This window comes from Boleophthalmus pectinirostris, unplaced genomic scaffold (assembly GCF_026225935.1).
Source record: "Boleophthalmus pectinirostris isolate CB_2022bp ecotype Guang Dong unplaced genomic scaffold, ASM2622593v1 HiC_scaffold_2826, whole genome shotgun sequence".
Lineage (NCBI taxonomy): Eukaryota > Metazoa > Chordata > Actinopteri > Gobiiformes > Gobiidae > Boleophthalmus > Boleophthalmus pectinirostris.
In genome coordinates, this window is record NW_026571291.1 from 1,631,565 (window position 1) to 1,637,566 (window position 6,002).

A 6,002-nucleotide genomic window follows, 5' to 3' on the forward strand; every position below is an offset into this window, starting at 1 on the left:
CTGGTCTTTCTGGTTTGGTTCCGGACCTGATTTAGTCCTGATTCAGTCCTTGTTCAGTCGAATGAACGAATGATACACAGATTCTTCTCCTTTACAAAATGCTCCAAATTCTTCATTCTCCACTCGGTCAGACTTTCCGAGCAGCCGATATTCTCATAATATTATGACTTTATTTTAACTTCGACTTTATTCTCGTAGCGCCAGCATTTTTTTTTTTTTTTTTTTTATCTGACCCTTATACTCCGTCGTATTGTTATAATAAAATCCACAGAGAATTCAGGATTATTTCTCATTTTTTATTCAAGAACAACATTAAAACAGAACATCAGACAGTAACTCTACAGTCGCCTCTTGGACCAGTGAATATTTACAGGTGATAAATAATCTTTGGTGACACCGACACTACAATAAATACAATTAAATACTTCAAATACTACACAAGTACACAACTACACAAGTACTACACACATACGTACACATTTACAGTTCACATTCTACACAAAAACAACAACAAAAACAGTTTGACACACACACGTTTTCGACACACTGCTGACGCGGCGTTAAAGTGCTTCCTGCGACACGAAGGACGTCATGTGACCAGAAATCGACCAATCAGAATCAACCAATCAGAACTGACCAATCAGAATCCGGCTGCGGTGAGTTCAGAAGAGAAACCGGCTCATGTGAGAATGTGGAAGTCAAAACTCAACTCAGGTCAAGTTTGGTGGTTTGGTCCTGGTTTAGATCTGGTTTAGTCCTGACTTAGTTTTGGTCCTGGTTTAAATTTGTGGTTTAGTCCTAGATTAGTTCTGCTTTAGTCCAGGTTTAGTCCATAGTTTGGTCCCGGTGTAGATTTGGTTACGTCTTGGTTTGGTCCCAGTTTAGATCTGGTTAAGTCCTGGTTTAATCCTGGTTTAGATCTGGTTAAGTACCGGTCTGGTCCCAGTTTAGATCTGGTTAAATCCTGGCTTAGTTTTTGTTAAATCTTAGTTTAGATTTGGTTTAGTCTTGGTTTAGTTCTAGTTTAGCTCTGGTTTAGTCCAGGGTTAGTCCTGGTTTAGATCTGGTTAAGTCCTGGCTTAATTTTGGTTAAGTCCTGGTTTAGTCCTGGTTTAGTCCTAGTTTAGTTCTAGTTTAGCTCTGGTTTAGACCTGGTTTAGTTCTAGTTTAGATCTGTTGAAGTCCCAGTTTAGTCCTGGTTCCGTCTTAGTTTTTATTAAGTCCTGGTTTAGATTTGGTTAAGTCCTGGTTTAGTCCTGGTTTAATTCTGCTTGAGTCCACATTTAGTCCTGGTTTAGTCCTTGTTAAATCCAGGTTAAACTACTGTTAGTTAAGTCCATGTTAAATCTTGGTTAAGTCCTGGTTTAGACCTGGTTTAGACCTCGTGCAGTCCTAGTTACATCTTGGTTTAGTCCTGGTTTAGTTTCCAGTTTAGTCTTGGTTTAGATCTTGTTTAGCCCTTGTTTAGTCTGGGTTTAGTCCTGGTTTTGTCCAGATTTAGATCTGGTTTAGCTCTGGTTAAGTCCTGGTTAAGTTTTGATTTAGTCTTAGTATAGCCCTGGTTTAGTCCTGGTTTAGTTCTTTTTTTAGCCCTTGTTTAGTCCGGATTTAGTCCTGGTTTAGTCCAGATTTAGCCCTGGTTTAGTTCTTTTTTTAGCCCGTTTAGTCCGGGTTTAGCCCTGGTTTAATCCTGGTTTAGTTCTGGTTTAGACCTGGTTTAGACCTGCTTTAGACCTGGTTTAGTTCTTGGTTTAGTTCTGTTTCAGCCCAGCCAAACCCTTTTCAAAGTGCAGCGGTGGCACAGTGGTTAAGCGTTCTCCCACACTCTGGAGGGTTGCCAGTTCGAGTCCCTCGGCGCGGAGCTTCACCCACATGTGCAGAAAACACCCGCTCGTTTTTTTTTCACGGCGCTCGGTTTCGTCCATGTGGCGTCTCGGCTCCAAACAAAACGCCGCTCCTCAAATACAAATGAAAAGATCCTCCTCCCGAGCTAAACCTGGACCCGGGAACGCCGAGGGATTACGTAACCCGCCAGGAATTTAACCAGACCGGATTAACCAAAGTTTTCCAAAGAGTTTTCGCCAATTTTCACTGGACACGAGCGTTTTTTCCTACACCACGTGAACACAACATCTCCACTCGGCATTTTTTTAGTGGTTTTTTTTTTTTTTCCATTACAAGTGAAGATTTAAAGTGCACATGACGAGTCGGGTCGGGTGAGGGCGAGTCTCACCAAAACACAGAAAAAAAAAGATGGGTTTAAAGTTTCAGACTAGTTTTAGACTAGTTTGTTTTGTTTTGGTTAAGTCCTGGTTTAATCCTGGTTTAGATCTGATTAAGTCCTGGCTTAGTTTTGGTTAAGTTCTGCTTTAGTCCAGGTTTAGTCCTTGTTTAGTTCTAGTTTATCTCTGGTTAATTCCTGGTTTAGTCCAGGTTTAGTCCTGGTTTAGCTCTGGTTAAATCCTGGTTTAGACCTTGTTAAGTCCTGCTTACATCAAGGTTTAATCCTGGTTTAGTTCTAATTTAGTCCTAGTTTAGCACTTTTTAAAGTCCTGGTTTAGTCCTAGTTTAGTCCCGGTTTAGATCTTGTTTAGCCCTGATTAGATTATGGATTAGCTCTGGTTAAATCCTGGTTAAATTCTAGTTTAGTCCTTGTTTAGATCTGGTTAAGTCCTGTTTTAATCCTGTTTTAGATTTTGTTCAATCCTACTTTAGTCCTGGTTTTCACCAAAACACAGGGAAAAAAAAGATGGGTTTAAAAGATTTCACTGAAAAATTTAGAAAATTTTGATTTAGAAATTTTGATTTTGTTTTGTTTTATTTTTTTTTTTTGGCGAAATGTATAATTTTACTTGACTACGTAGAAGCAACTATAATGTAAACAAGGTCCACAGCTCTAGTCCTGGTTTAGTCCTGGTTCAGTTTTGGTTTAGTCTTAGTGCTAGTTTACTTCTGGTCTAGTTTTGGATTAGATCTGGTTATATCCTGGTTTAGATCTGTTTAAGTAATGGATAAATCCTGGTTTCGTCTTAAATTAGATCTGGTTAAGTCCTGGTTTAGTACGGACTTAGATATGGTTTGGTCCTGGTTTAGTCTTGGTTTAGAGCTGATTAAATCCTGGTTTAGTCCTGGTTCAATCCAGGTTTAGTCCAGTCCTAGTCCAGTTGTGACATACGTAGAGGTATTTCCATAACTGTTACCTAGCAACCAGAATGTAAACAAAGGCCAAAACTGGTCTAAGTTTAGACTAATAAAAGAAATGATTTAGTTTGTCTCAGTTTTGTGTCTTTTAAGTACACCTGATTTTGTGACGTAAAACTATAAATATTTAAAACCCCAAACCGAACCGGAATTTAAAAAAACCCGAGAACCCGTCGTGTGCACTTTAAACGTCGCTAGCTCATGCTAACGTCACAGTTTCCGTCGGGGGGGTTAGCTTTGTTTGCTAACACGTCACGTTTAAAGGGCAGTGGTCCACGGATCGACTGATAAGAGCCCAGAGTTTGGACCGAGACGACGACAAAACCAAAAACCAGTTCAAATGACCTAATCTGGGTCATTTTACACTTTTGTCATGTGACCAGAAATGAACCAATCAGAATCTGGCAGCGGCGAGTTCACAGGCTAATGCGTCTGGCTGAGGTTTAGTCCTGGTTTAGTCCTGGTTTAGATCTAGTTTATTCCTGGTTTAGATCTAGTTTATTCCTGGTTTAGATCTAGTTTAGTCTTGGTTTAGATCTGGTTTAGTCCTGGTTTAGATCTGGTTTAGACCTGGTTTAGTCCTGGTTTAGATCTTGTTTAGTCCTTGTTTAGATCTGATTTAGTCCTAGAACTAGATTAGTTGTAGTTTAGTCTTGGTTAGGTCTTGGTTTAGATCTGGTTTAGTCCTAGTTTAGTCCTAGTACTAGATTAGTTCTAGTTTAGTCTTGGTTTAGTCCTGGTTTAGATTTAGTATAGTTTTGGCACTAGTTTAGTCTTGGTTTAAATCTGGTTTAGTCCTGGTTTAGTTCTAGTGTTCGATTACTTTTAGTTTAGTCCTGTTTCAGTCTTGGTTTAGTCTTAGCACTAGTTTAGTTTTGGTTTAGTCCTGGTTTAGATCTGGTTACATCCTGATTTCAGTCCTTGTTAAGTCCTGGTTTAGTTTTAGTGCTAATTTAGTTATAGTTTAATCCCGGTTTAATCCTGGTTTAGATCTGGTTTAGTTCTGGTTAAGTCTTTGTTTAGATCTTGTTTAGTCCTAGTACTAGTTTAGTTCTAGTTTAGTCTTGATTTAGTCCTGATTTGGTCCTGGTTTAGTTTTGTCTGAGTGTTTTGAGAATTGACTTGTTTGAAAGTTTGTCAAATATTGGATCCTGGAATTGCCTGGAATGTTCCGCAATGTGGCATTAAAGCAGCCCTGCGGTGGATAATTCTGTTAAAATTTGCACATTTCAAATCACAATAAAACGATTTTCTTCATGGAAACGAGCACGAGGCCGAGTCCGAGGTCAGATCTGTGGAGAGGCGACCCCGTTCACTGTAAGAATCCATTTTTAAATAAAATAAAAACACTTATAATCGAAAAAAAAAAAAAAAAAATGTAAGATAGATAAATATCACTAAATAAATACATAGATAATGACATAATTTCAGTCAAAACAGTTTGCTCCACTTAACAACAAATGCATTTTTAAATCAAAACTACTCAAAATAAAATAAAACTGTTAAATAATTCGGGATGTAACGATATCCAAATCTCACCGTATGATGTTTATTACGATATTTTTTTGCTTTTAAAATAAATCCGTGTGTCGTTCGTTCATTCATTTTTCAAAATAAAACTAAAAATAAGAAAATGAAAAAACAACAAAACAACAATTTTCTTCATTATTTGTCTCCAAAACCAAAATGAAAAAACAGATAATGATTCGATTTTTCAGTTTTTCGATTTTGTGTTTAAATGAAACGGATAATGGACTGAACCAGGACTAAACCAGGTCCGGGACCAGACCAGGACTCAGACCGGGACCAAACCAGGACTGAGACCGGTACCTGACCAAGATCAGACCGGGACTGAGACCAGGACTGAGACCGGGACCAGACCAAGACCAGACCAGGACTGAAACCAGGAATTAGACCAGGACTCAGACCAGGACTGAGACCGGGAGCAGACTGTGATTGAGACCGGGACTGAGACCAGGTCTGAGACTAGGACCAGACCAGGACTGAGAACGAGACCAGACCACGACTGAAACCAGGACTGAGACCCGTGATTGGGACCGAGACCAGACCAGGACCAGACCGGGACTAAGACGGACCAGACAAGACTGAGACTGAGAGCCAGACTAGGACCAGTCCAGGACTGAAAATGGTTTAGTCCTGTTTTAGTCCTGGTTCAGTCCGTTATCCGTTTTTTCCATTTTTCATTTAAACACAAAATCGAAAAACTGAAAAAAAAAACCCGAATCATTATCTGTTTTTTTCATTTCAGTTTTGGAGACAAATAATGAAGAAAATAGTTTTTGGGTTTTTTTTCATTTTCTTATTTTCGGTTTTATTTTGAAAAACAAATGAACGAATGATACGCGGACTAAAACACCCTGACAAGACGGTCATTTTGGTGTAAATTATTTCTGTGATAATCCCAAGAATTCAAGTCAAAAACATATTTCTTCACGTTGTCTGCGCTGAAATGAATCATGGGAAATGTAGTTTTCTATGTTTATAAACTGTTGCTGCTATAAAACTATGAATTTAAGCAAAGGAACTTGTAATTTCGATATTAATGTGAGACTTTTGACGACACGACATCATGATATTTCGGTTATTGTTACATCCCAATTAATTCAACTCATTTAATAGTTTGTTTTTTTTTACACTTAGAGACACGTCGAAACAGTATGCCGCTCAAAATAAGATCGTAAATTCAACTCATTCAACTTGTGTTTTGCAGCGTTTTTTTTTTGGTTTTTTTTTTCCGCACGTAGAGACACGTCAGTCATACTTATTTTTTTTTTTCCAAG

At 38.5% G+C, this 6,002-nt stretch overlaps 1 long non-coding RNA gene across 1 annotated transcript; it reads right to left on the reverse strand.

Annotated features, from left to right (window-relative positions):
• Positions 1 to 275: 275 nt before the first annotated feature.
• Positions 276 to 5,296, reverse strand: LOC129410921 (uncharacterized). The gene is made up of 2 exons (XR_008633063.1): positions 1,713 to 5,296; positions 276 to 1,580 (listed from the first exon to the last, which is right to left on the reverse strand). It is a non-coding gene; the product is annotated as an uncharacterized LOC129410921 (long non-coding RNA).
• Between the last annotated feature and the right edge of the window lie 706 nt (positions 5,297 to 6,002).